This window comes from Mirounga leonina, unplaced genomic scaffold, assembly GCF_011800145.1.
Source record: "Mirounga leonina isolate KUSES-001 unplaced genomic scaffold, KU_Mleo_1.0 Mir_153, whole genome shotgun sequence".
Taxonomy (NCBI): domain Eukaryota; kingdom Metazoa; phylum Chordata; class Mammalia; order Carnivora; family Phocidae; genus Mirounga; species Mirounga leonina.
The window spans coordinates 25,577,035-25,590,443 of record NW_023270387.1 but is presented as its reverse complement, the minus strand read 5'-3'; the positions used below and the strand labels follow the sequence as shown (position 1 = coordinate 25,590,443).

Sequence of the window (13,409 nt, the reverse complement as noted above, 5' to 3'; positions counted from 1 at the left end):
TCCTCCTTCCTTTTTCCACTGGCCCCTTGGAAAGCAGACATCAGGAGATTTGAGCCAAATTGCTACATTAGCCTATTTGCAACTTTGTGACAACAGGGAAGCCCTCCTTTTGCACACACCAGCTTTTCTGATGCTTGCACCATCTGGCAATACTGCCTCCCACTTGGTGTTCTCATCCAGGGAAGTCCTAGTCACTGCCCTTCAGTCTTTAAGCCTGGCTCAGCATCTTTCCCACTTCACTCCTGTCCTCATTCTGTGATCTAAACATCCCTGAGAACCACCAATCCAACACTCTGGCCTTTCTGATTTTTCATGGTCTTCTATCTAGTGATATTTCCTCCATTTCACTTCAACCACACACAGTGGTCACATTCTGGACCTTGCTGTCAACAGAACGACCACCTTCAAAATCATGAATACAAACACCCTACTCTGGGACACCATCTTCCAGCTTTCCATTCATTTGATCACATACCCCCAGTGGCAAATACCCTTTGACCTCACTGAAACCTCTAACCTGTGGACCCTACCACTCTCTGATCTTCCCCTTTCACCTCTGGTCTTCATTTCTCCCCAATTAGATGTTCCACAATGGCAACCATTCTGATCTTTGGGTTCATAGTCTGACCCTAGAGGTGCAGAACCTTCTGCTGTCAATATTAACCTCTTCTCAGTATCTCCCCTCTGTATACCTAACCCCATACTTGCACACTCCATTTATCTTGAAACACGTTACATTAGGCATTTATGACACCTCCCATTTTTCTGACTACCTTTCTATTGATTCCTTTTGGGAATCTCTCTTTTTCTACCCAATCTTTAAATTTGACATTCCAAGGACTCAGACCTGGGATTTCTTCTCTATTCACACCCTTTTCCTAGATGATGGCATCCATCCTCAAGGCTTCAAATGTCATCTATATAGTTTTGATATCAAAGTTTATATCTACAGCCCAGAGTTTCCTGCACTCCAGGACCCAGGTGTATATATACAGCTGTTCATTTGATATTACCATTATTTCTTACAGTTATCACAAGCTTAACATGTCCAAAAGTGAACTCTTGATTCCATATCATTCTCATCTTAATGAAAGACACTAATCTCCATCCAGTTGCTCAAGCCAGAAGCCTGAGAGTTATCCTTGACTTTTCCTTCTCTTTCATATATACAATATCACCAATCTTAACAGTTCTACTTCCAAAAAACATCTTAATTATGTTGGCTTTTCTCCATTTCCATGCCAAGTCTCTAGTCCAAGCCATAATTATTACTCAACTGGACTATTTCAAAGCCTCCTAATTGGTTTCCTTATATGCACTCTTGCTTTCCTATAATCAATTCTCTTTACAGAAGTCAGGATTGTAGAGATTATTGTGAAATAATTATATATATATATATATATATATATATATATATATATATATATATATCCCCAGTTCCTGACACAGAGCTTCTAAAATCCTTGTAATCCCAAGTTTTAGGGATGCTAGGAACATCTTTTGTTCTAATATTTGTTTTTTTTTACCCTGATTTCTGACACAGAGCTCCTGAAACTCTTGTAGTTTCCTGAGTGACAGGGGCATATTGCAGAGAGCTCCTAAATCCCTTGGAATTTCCTAGGTGGTAGGAGCATCTTTTTTTCTAATGAGGCAATTCTTAGTGAGCTCCTGAATAGAGGTTTGTCACCAGAAAGTCTAAACCTGATTAGAAGTTTGGAACCTTCAGCCTCACACTCCGTTGTCTAGGTAGGGGAGAGGAGATCAAGATTGGGTTAATAATCATGCCTACATGATGAAGCCTCCATAAAAACCCCTCAAGTATAGGTTCAGAGAGTTTTTGAGTTAGTGAACACATGGAGATGCTAGGAGGTTGGCATGCCCAGAGAGGCCATGGAAACTCCTTGCCCCTTCCCCATCCCTCACCTCATCCCCTTACCTCTTCATTTGTATTCTTTATCATATTCTTTATTTAAAAAACTAATAAACATAGATGCTCCCTGAGTTCTGTGAGATTTTTCAGCAAATTAGGAGAGGGTTGTGGGAACCCCCAATTTGTAGCCAAATCAAACAAAAGTGAGGGTAACCTTGGGACCTACTACTTTTGATGGGCATCTGAAATGGGGGCAGTCTCATGGGACAAGCCTTTAGCCTTGTGGGGGGAGGTCTACAAAAAATCCGGTTAGTGTTGTATTGAGTTAAATTTAAGACACCCAGTTAGTATCTGGAGAGTTAGAGAATTGGTTGGTGTGGGACCTCTGCACCCCAATCTGGTGTCAAAGACCTGAAGAGTAGAGTGGAAAAGAAAAGCAAGTGTTTTTCCTTTTAATTATAAATCAGATTATGTCACTCATCTGCTTAAAATCTTATCATGGCCCCTAAGGTCCTGCATGATTAAGCCCCAGTTCACACTTAATCTTATCCCAGGCTACTCTCTCCTTTAATTACTGTGCTCAACTTTGTTGGCTTTCCTCCCACTCCTTAAATATTCCATGTTCCTTCTTGGCATGGGGCCTTGGCACATGCCTCTCCCCCTTCTCTAGTGCCTCTCATCCTTCATTTCTCAGCCCAAATATAATTTCATCAGAGAAGCCTTCTGGTCAGATCTTCCTGGTGGTAAATAATCTTATATCAGCATGTAGAATTAATGACAATTTTACCATAAATTACTTAATGGCAAGAACTCTATTTCTTGTTCTCCCCTGTTCTCCCTTGTTTCTGCCCTTAGCAGATGCTCAACAATTTATTGAATAAATGCATAAAGTACTTTATAATTAGATATATTTGTTTACTTATTTAATGTCTGTCTCTTTCTACACTGTTAGTTCATGCAGTCAAAAACCATGAGTATTTTATTCACCACTACATTCCCTAGAAGTTACTACAATATCTGGAACATAATAAAATCTCCATATTCATTAAATGAACGAATGGGTGAATATTCTATGATAATAAAAGAACTCTTAAAAATACATATGAGGGGCACTTGGGTGGCTCAGATGGTTGAGTGGCTGACTCTTGGTTTCAGCTCAGGTCATGATCTTGGGGTGGTGAAGTCCAGCCCCATGCCAGGCTCCGTGTTCAGTGTGGAGTCTGCTTGGGATTCTCTCCCTTCCCTTCTGCCCCTCCCCCCAATCATATGCCCACGCAGGCGTGCGCTCTCTCTCTCTCTCAAATAAATAAATAAATAAATAAATAAATAAATAAATAAATAAATAAAATCTTTAAAAAATACATATGATAAGGATAGAAAACCCAATAAAAATATAAGCAAAGTGTATAAACAGGGAATTCAGACAAGAGAAGTACAAATATACAAAAAGATATTTATTTTAATAATAATAAATAGGAATTTTAAAACATTCTACCTTTTGCCTATTATATTGACAAAGGATTACAAAGTTGAATAGCAGTCAATGCTGGTGACAAGTGAGGAAACAGGAATTCAGTGAGAGTGTGACATGGTGCAACATTTTTGCCGGATATTTTGTAGCATATATTAAAATTTAAAGGTGCATACTCATTAACCCAAAAATGCCATTTTCTCTCGAGAATACTTCATGAATGAATAGGTGAAAATATAGTTAGTACAAGATTATGTCTAATATGAATATTCAGTAGGGATGAATGGGATATAAAATTATGGTATTGACACAAGGAAATACTGTGCAACCACTAATAAAATAAAGTAGATCTATTGGCATTGATGTGAAAATGTCTAAGATACATCACTCAGTTTTAAAAATTTGTGTTGCAGAACAGAATGAATTATAAATATAAGTGTAAATATATATAACCAACAGTTCATGGTGATTTTTAGAAGTAGGTTTGTAGGGATAGAATTATGGGGGAATTTCAACCTTTAAAATATCTATGTATTCTTGTATGTATCTAGTATATATCATCTTTATAGTCAGTAAAGATATAAATAATTTTTAAAAAGATCATGTAAATAATTTCTCAGCTAAAATACAAGATCAAGAGAGTCTTTTATCCAACAGTACATTAAAATGATTATTCACCATGACCAAGTGGGATTTATCCCTGGGCTGCAAGGTTGGTTCAACATCTGCAAATCAATCAACGTGATACATTAACAAAAGAAAGAACAAGAATCATATGATACTCTCAATAGATGCAGAAAAAGCATTTGACAAAGTATAGCATCCTTTCTTGATCAAAACTCTTCAGAGTATAGGGATAGAGGGTACATACCTCAATATCATAAAAGCCATCTATGAAAAACCTACAGCGAATATCATTCTCAATGGGGAAAAACTGAGAGCTTTCCCTCTAAGGTCAGGAATGCAGCAGGGATGTCCACTATCACCACTGCTATTCAACATAGTATTGGAAGTCCTAACCACAGTAATCAAACAACAAAAAGAAATAAAAGACATCCAAATCGGCAAAGAAGTCAAACTCTCACTGTTTGCAGATGATATGATACTTTATGTGGAAAACCCAAAAGACTCCATCCCGAAACTGCTAGAACTCATACAGGAATTCAGTAAAGTGGGATATAAAATCAATGCACACAAATCAGTGGCATTCCTATACACCAACAACAAGACAGAAGAAAGAGAAATTAAGGAGTCGATCCCATTTACAATTGCACCCAAAACCATAAGATACCTAGGAATAAATCTAACCAAAGAGGCAAAGGATCTGTACTCAGAAAACTACAAAATACTCATGAAAGAAATTGAGGAAGTCACACAGAAATGGAAAAACGTTCCATGTTCATGGATTGGAAGAACAAATATTGTGAAGATGTCAATGCTACCTAGAGCAATCTACACATTCAATGCAATCTCCATCAAAATACCATCCACTTTTTTCAAAGAAATGGGAGAAATAATCCTAAAATTTGTATGGAACCAGAAAAGACCCCGAATAGCCAGAGGAATGTTGAAAAAGAAAAGCAAAGCTGGCGGCATCACAATTCCAGACTTCCAGCTCTATTACAAAGCTGTCATCATCAAGACAGTATGGTACTGGCACAAAAACAAACACATAGATCAATGGAACAGAATAGAGAGCCCAGAAATGGTCCCTCAACTCTATGGTCAACTAATCTTCAACAAAGCAGGAAAGAATGTCCAATGGAACAAAGACAGTCTCTTCAACAAATGGTGTTGGGAAAATTGGACAGCCACAGGCAGAAGAATGAAACTGGACCATTTCCTTACACCACACACAAAAATAGACTCCAAATGGTTGAAAGACCTCAATGTGAGACAGGAGTCCATCAAAATCCTAAAGGAGAACACAGGCAGCAACCTCTTCGACCTCAGCCGAAGCAACTTCTTCCTAGAAACATCGCCAAAGGCAAGGGAAGCAAGGGCAAAAATGAACTATTGGGACTTCATCAAGATAAAAAACTTTTGCAAAGCAAAGGAAACAGTCAACAAAACCAAAAGACAACCGACAGAATGGGAGAAGATATTTGCAAATGACATATCAGATAAAGGGCTAGTATCCAAAATCTATAAAGAACTTAAACGCAACACTCAAAGAACAAATAATCCAATCAAGAAATGGCAGAAGACACGAACAGACATTTTCCCAAAGAAGACATCCAAATGGCCCACAGACACATGAAAAAGTGCTCAACATCGCTCGGCATCAGGGAAATCCAAATCAAGACCTCAATGAGATACCACCTCACACCAGTCAGAATGGCTAAAATTAACAAGTCAGGAAACGACATATGTTGGTGGGAATGCAAGCTGGTGCAGCCACTCTGGAAAACAGTATGGAGGTTCCTCAAAAAGTTGAAAATAGAGCTACCATATGATCCAGCAATTGCACTACTGGGTATTTACCCCAAAGATACAAATGTAAGGATCTAAAGGGGTACGTGCACCATGATGTTTATAGCAGCAATGTCCACAATAGCCAAACTGTGGAAAGAGCCAAGATGTCCATCGACAGATGAATGGATAAAGAAGAGGTGCTATATATATATGCAATGGCATATTATGCAGCCATCAAAAGGAATGAGATCTTGCCATTTGCAATGACGTGGATGGAACTGGAGGGTGTTATGTTGAGCGAAATAAATCAATCAGAGAAAGACATGTATCATATGACCTCACTGATATGAGGAATTCTTAATCTCAGGAAACAAACTGAGGGTTGCTGGAGTGGGGATGGGTGGGAGGGATGGGGTGGCTTGGTGATAGACATTGGGGAGGGTATGTGCTATGGTGAGCGCTATGAATTGTGCAAGACTGTTGAATCACAGATCTGTACCTTTGAAACAAATAATGCAATAAAAGTTAAGAAAAAAAAAAAGAAGATAGCAGGAGGGGAGAATGAAGGGGGGGAAATCGGAAGGGGATATGAACCATGAGAGACGATGGACTCTGAAAAACAAACTGAGGGTTCTAGAGGGGAGGGGGGTGGGACGATGGGTTAGCCTGGTGATGGGTATTTAAGAGGGCACGTTCTGCATGGAGCACTGGGTGTTATGCACAAACAATGAATCATGGAACACTACATCAAAAACTAATGATGTAATGTATGGTGATTAACATAACAATAAAAAAATTTTTTAAAAAAGAGAGTCTTTTAATAAATGCTTTAATATAGCATTCCGGTAGAAGCTAATACATGAGTTTCATGATTTACAAATTGTATAGTGGGGATATATCCTACATAACAAAACACACTTAATTGGTATAAACTGCCTTTTCAGTCAACCTTCAAGTCAGAGTACCTTTTTTCCCATGAGATTCAAAATACAACTTGCTCCCCAGGAAAATCCCTGGGAAGAATCCAACAATTTAATACCACTTGTAGTGACAATGTTCACAAAGGTGTGTGCTAAGACAACAGCAGGATGCCATGAGTCTTGATAACAATAAACTGCAAAGAAGCAGTGGCTTCCTATGGACAAAAGGGTGCCCAAGAAAATATCTGTGTGTCCCTAGGAGGGATGGACCCATGTTCTGTATGCCAAGAGGATATTATCTGAAAAGGCAAATTGTTGATGCTTCAGCATCCTTTCATTCCATTCTACCTCTGCCTGGCCCATAATTCTTGGCTTTGTCTCCCAAATTCTCCCGCAAGATACACACACACACATATACACACATTTTTGGGACTTATTTCCAATATTTGGATTTATCAACCAGTGTGGCCCTTGGGACTCTGTAAGGACTATTGCCTCAGACTTACCATTGGCTCTTTCTGTTCTTAATCACTTGAGGAAAATCCTCAGTTCTAGTTCAAGGAGCCTGAATCCTGCCATTTCCCAGCTTGCCCAACCCCGGGTGCCCACCCTATTTCCCCATTGGGGTTCAGAGAGAGAAGATAAGCATTCTTCAAAAATACCTGCCCAAGGGCACCTGAGTGTCTCAGTTGGTTAAGTGTCTGCCTTCGGCTCAGGTCATGATCCTAGGGTCCTGGGATGGAGCCTGAGTCGGGCTCCCCGCTTAGCAGGGAGTCTGCTTCTCCCTCTCCCCACCCCCTGCTCCTGTGTGCTCTCTTGCTCTCTCTCAAATAAATAAATAAAATCTTAAAAAAAAAAATACCTGCTCTGTAATCAGAGGAACAGCCAAGAATCCCAATGAACTTGCAATACAAATCACTTCTGCTATAGTGTATATGTACTGTGTATAGTTTTTATACAAATCTATATAAAATAGCCAATATGTGAGTCATACATGATATAAATATAAAACATGCCATAAGTATAAATAATAGTATTAGTTGTAAACAAAGCTACCTTCACAGAGGTAGCACAAGAACTCCTCTTGCATAAAGAATTGTCTTTATTTGAGAGGAAAAAAACTTACTTTTTAAAAAAATTATTTATTTATTTATTTATTTATTTATTTATTTATTTATTTATTTAAGTAATCTCTACACCCAACTCAGGGCTCAAACTCATGACCACAAGATCAAGAGTTGCACACTCCTCCAATGGATCCAGCCAGACACCTGAGAAGGACAAAACTTTTCTAAGTTTCCTTGGGTTAAGTGCTAACATACCAGAGAAAGATGAAAGATGCTCCATGTAAAATGAGAAGAATTTATAGTTTTTGTTCTCAAATGGGAAGGAAAAAAGGAGCCAAGAAGATGGCAAAAGGTTTGTGCTGGGATGAAAGCCAGTGAAATTTTCTGGGGATAGTATGGCTAAAGCACATTTTAAGAATGGTGAGCTCCACTCTTCTGCTTGGGGTTGTATTTCTATACTATACACCCAATTTAGTAGCCTTTCTCCTTACCCTTCAAAATGTTCAGAAATGTCTTTTTCCCTGCTTACTTTTATTTTTTATAAGTGGGGTTTTTCTGGTCTATTTGATCACAGAATAAATAGAGTTTTATGGGCTATAAATGAAGACAAAGTTATAAGCAGGAAAGATGTCACCCAGGAAGTAGAAGAGACCTTAAGAATACAAACTCCAGGGCGCCTGGGTGGCTCAGTCGTTAAGCGTCTGCCTTCGGCTCAGGTCATGATCCCAGGGTCCTGGGATCGAGTCCCGCATCGGGCTCCTTGCTCGGCAGGAAGCCTGCTTCTCCCTCTCTCACTCCCCCTGCTTGTGTTCCTGCTCTCGCTATCTCTCTCTCTGTCAAATAAATAAATAAAAATCTTTAAAAAAAAAAAAAAAAAAGAATACAAACTCCACTCGGCTCCCTCCCCAGAAATTCAGAAAATTTTGGGGAGAACTTTGGAAATCCACAGACAGTGGAATTTGGAAGTTCCTGCTAATTTTGCCCAATCTCAAGAGAGGCAGGGAGGCCTCAACTGACCCCTAGAAAATAAAAAGCAGAATGCAAAATCAAATATGTACACAGTGTATCCATGTGACATATTACAGCTTTCATATACATAGATATAGATAAAGAATATAAATATACATATCAAAGGGGGCATGGAGTGTGTCCTGAAGAATAAGTGCCCTGAAGAATAAGTGCCCATGATTGGATAATTATGGCTGAACAAGCACCTTCAGCCTCCCTTTCCAGCCCCCCAAAATGTATGTTCTTTTAGTATAGAACAATACGGGGGGAAATGAAGAAAGAAAAAAGAACTAACATAAAGGAATAAAGGAATTTTATAAATAGCAACTAAACATAAACTAGAGTAGATAGGATCCAATGCTATGAAGATAGCCAAATCCAATTAATGGGAGGGAGAAAGATACATCAATTTTAAGGCAGTTAATTTGAAAGAATATATTAGTAATAAGGTATTCTAAGTATACTTAGAAAAAATACATTTATTTAACTACTGTATTTAATGACTTCGTTTTAAGGTAAAGAAAAGTTATAGCATCTGTGTGTTATTGTGCAAAGTTGTAATAGTGCGTGAATTAACTGGTTGACTCCTGCTTCTGTCAGTTACTCAGCTGCCAGTAGAAACTCCAGAAGGATAAACCTCACCAGTCATCTCCATGCTTTGCCAATTAATATTCTCCCCTCAGTCAGATCATCTTAATTCTGATATAAAACGGAGAAAGAGGAAACTGAGAAAGGCCAAAATAAATATCCATTGTAAGCAAGATTTCTGGAAATTTGGAGTATAAGATAGAAGGCTCCATAGCTTCTTTTTTTAAAATCATCATCTATTTTTACCACCTTCCTCCAGAAAGACCCTGATATGTGTTTCAACTATGTCCTATGCCCCTAGGCCAATACCTCTCTAATCAGGCCTCACGATGGTATGAAAGCAATTTGCCAACCAATACGAAGAGAGAGAGGCTCTGGTGGAAACCAAAGCTTCCACAGGACTCATTCAGCAACCTCAAGCAATTTTTCGTGACAGATGTGTGCCAGAAGTCTTTGAGAAAGTGTCACCTCCCTCAGCATCTGCTAGAGTTTGAGGAGGTTGAGCCAAAATGTGCTTGCTGGTTTAGCCTGGCTGGGCATTGGAAGCACAAGAAGTAGAAAGGATTCTATTCTGGGTGTCAGTCTAAAGGACATGGGTCTGTTCACTGGCAGCTTTCTGACCAGATATAAATCAGCTTCATCTATAAGATGATGGCACTGAATTCAAGGAAATAATAGTGTGTATGCACGGCTCTGGCTAAGTGCTTCACATTCAGTACATTTCCTCTGCACCAAAATCCCAGGTAGTATGCATACTATCTCTATTTTATAGATGAGTCCTAAAATCCCTACTCATACTAATATTTTTAGACTCTAGACATTGTTTCATATCCATCTGTATTCTTATTTTCTTTTGCAAAGTTACTTGAATTTATTTTTGAAAGGGTTTATTATTGGCATTTCTAAAATGAAAAGAAGTAATTACCCCCATGGATTCAGGAAATAAGATTGCTAATTTGGGTATTTAAACGGTTTCTGATTACACTGATGAACCCTGTACTCTTCCTAAATTCACCAGTAATTCATTTCTCTGCTTTCCTCTAGTTGTAGAGACTTGATTCATCGGCACCCTTCACAGAGACCATTTTAGATGTGCCGTTATGCTAAATTCCACAGATGCATCTCAGGATCATGTCAGATAGGGGAGTGGGGCAGTGATGATATCCAAGCAGGAAATGATGGGAAGGTGCTTCTCCCCACCAACATATGGAGTCCCATTCAACACAGGTATTTATGTTGGCCTCTCCCAGAATTGTGGAAGGCTTACTTCTGAATCAAGTGCAGCTGACTGGAGTCTTTAAATGGGAGTTGGTCTTGGCTGGCCTGCTCTGATCCTCTGAAATTTCCAACAGGTGTGAAGTGGGGAATAAGCAGTCAAATCTGAATGAAATGAGAAAAGACCAGGGATGAAATTATCTTTGCTCAAGGTTTAAGAGAAATTTATTTTGAAGCACCTGCAATTTAGAATAATGAAAAGCACTTCACCTTCAGACCCCTGTCCAGCCCAAGTCCAGTAGAAATCCTGGATATTCTGAGGCCACTTGGAAGGTGATAAAGATTCTGAGAAACTTATTCTTGGGAAAGTCATAGTAAAAACAACAACAAACCTTCCAGTCATCTCTATCTGTGATTCCTCTGAAAACCCCAGGTAAGTATATGACCATTTGGCTTCTCAGATAAAAAAAAAAGAAAAGAAAAGAAAAGAAAAACTACAACAGTGTCTAAAAGACACTGGGGGAGCAAGGTAAAAGGTGAAAAATATGGCCAGCCAACCCTTTTGTTTTGTCTATGTGATGCTAATCAATGCTTCATTTATCCAGGGGTTGCCTTTGTTTTAGGAATTGAGAGCCTTGACTTCCATCCCCAGCTCTGCCACTTACTAGCTGTCAGATTGGGGGAATATCAATCACCCATCTCTCTAGCTTCAGTTTCTATACCTATAAAACGAGTGTTCAATAGGTTGAAATTCTAACAGCTGTAGCAAAACCGATTCTATAAAATACACAATTTGTTTGGTTGTCATGGAAACAGCCTGCTGCTCAATTTCCCTTACCAACTTCCCTTAAGGACTTATCCTGAGGGCCAGTTACCCTTCTTCAGATATTCTGGGAAGGGAATCTGTGTGGAAAATTACAATGCAGTCTGTGGGCTTCAGGGCATCTTCACTTTGGGACATTCTTGGAGCTAAAAAGTGTAGGTTCTGTAAGCTTGGAAGAGAGCTGGATGAATTACAAACAAGAGTTGTTTTTAAATTGGTATTCTTTGAACAGGGACACATGAAAAGATTTCCAGGGGCTATTCAGGCATTGACAGTTTTAAAGGAAATTGATTTTCAGATTCTCAAGTTACAGATAAATACATCTGTATTATTTCTGCCTACAAATACCCCTACCTTCTATAATTCCCATTTCTCAACTCTTTATTTTTCCCAGCCACCCTTTTCATGCTTTTAGAAAATCTGTGTGCCTCTCACCCATCCTGAAGCTTACTAGGGTGTGTTGCTTACTAGGTGTGAAAATCTTCTGGGCACCACACAGAGACAGTTCTAGAATACATCTCTCCAGGAGAGTCCCCCAACTCAGACATAAAGGAAATGTCCTTACACAATCCTGGAGGTGGAGGCACCTTACTTCATCTAGGCAACAAGGTCAGACAAAGGCTATTTATGCCTATGTAAGAACCAGGACTCAGAAGTGAGATGATTGTCACACTGTTTCAAGGAAACTTATTTGAGTTCAAAAATGAAGTCAGAATTTTTCTGACTGCAATAATCTGATTTAGGTATTGGTCTGAGGAGGGTTGGCCACAAGTCTATGTGCTGGATATTGTCCACAAGGAGCTAAAGCTGCACAGATAGGAAATTTTGACAAACATATATTAGAGCACATGATAAAATAATAGCCTACATTTAAAAAATTTGTATTTGCAAAGGTCTATTGAAATTAATAATATTTCCTCTTTCCAATCCTTTCCAGAACATATCTGGGTAAACAAGAAGCCAAAGGAAAGAGGAACATGAATAATTAATTGACATCCTAATGAGCCTTGATAAAAACCTTTCTGGTATTGTTCCCCCAAATTAAGAGGACGTTAAGACTGGAAAACAAATCCTCTGTAAAGGCAATCAGCTTCCACTGTGTTGCTTTCATCAACATAACAGCAAAACCTTTGATTATAGATCCACATTATTTTTGCAAACAATTCAGATGGCATTCCAAGAATTGAGGGACACTGCTACCCCAAACTCTTTCCATCCCTATCTATGCATTTATATGAACAAGAGTTCTCAAAACTTACATCTATAATGAAAAATGGCAATGCATAATTTAAGTACTTTTAAAAAATATAGGAATAGGAACATCTTTAACCCTAAATGATCCATTTCCATTGAATTTTACTGTAGTATATAATAGCAGTAGTAGTACTACTACTGCTAACTATAATTATTCAGAAGTTTTTAAACATTGAGACTTACTGGCTCAAAAAACCTTAAAAACAAATTTTCAATTCATATACTTATTTTTGCTGTAGAGATATATGATAGGATGATTATAAAAGACTTTTAGGCCAAAAAATATATTTGAATAAAACTACATTGGGAAGTGGAGTAGAAACACAAGTTCAGGGGCACCTGGGTGGCTCAGTCGCTAAGCGTCTGCCTTCAGCTCAGGTCATGATCCCAGGGTCCTGGGATCGAGCCCCGCATCGGGCTCCCTGCTCCGCGGGAAGCCTGCTTCTCCCTCTCCCACTCCCCCTGCTTGTGTTCGCTCTTTCGCTATGTCTCTGTCAAATAAATAAATAAAATCTTTAAAAAAAAAAACAAAAACACAAGTTCAAGGAGAAAATGGAGGTTTGTAAAATTCCCAACTGTTAAAGAAGAGTTTGTTTGTGGCATCATGATAAATCTTAAATGTGAACTTAAAAATGTGTGGGATAGGGCACCTGGGTGGCTCAGTTGGTTAAGCGACTGCCTTCGGCTCAGGTCATGATCCTGGAGTCCCGGGATCGAGTCCCAGATGGGCTCCCTGCTCAGCAGGGAGTCTGCTTCTCCCTCTGACCCTCCTCCCTCG

General features: G+C 39.0%; 1 long non-coding RNA gene across 1 annotated transcript in view; it reads left to right on the top strand.

The window, feature by feature from the left end:
- LOC118013406 overlaps positions 1-13,409 on the top strand; it is a 49,328-nt gene that overhangs the window by 34,927 nt on the left and 992 nt on the right. The window contains exons 4-5 of the long non-coding RNA XR_004680005.1: positions 10,384-10,566; positions 10,692-10,987. This is a non-coding gene — a long non-coding RNA (uncharacterized LOC118013406). The remainder of the gene's footprint in view (positions 1-10,383; positions 10,567-10,691; positions 10,988-13,409) is intronic.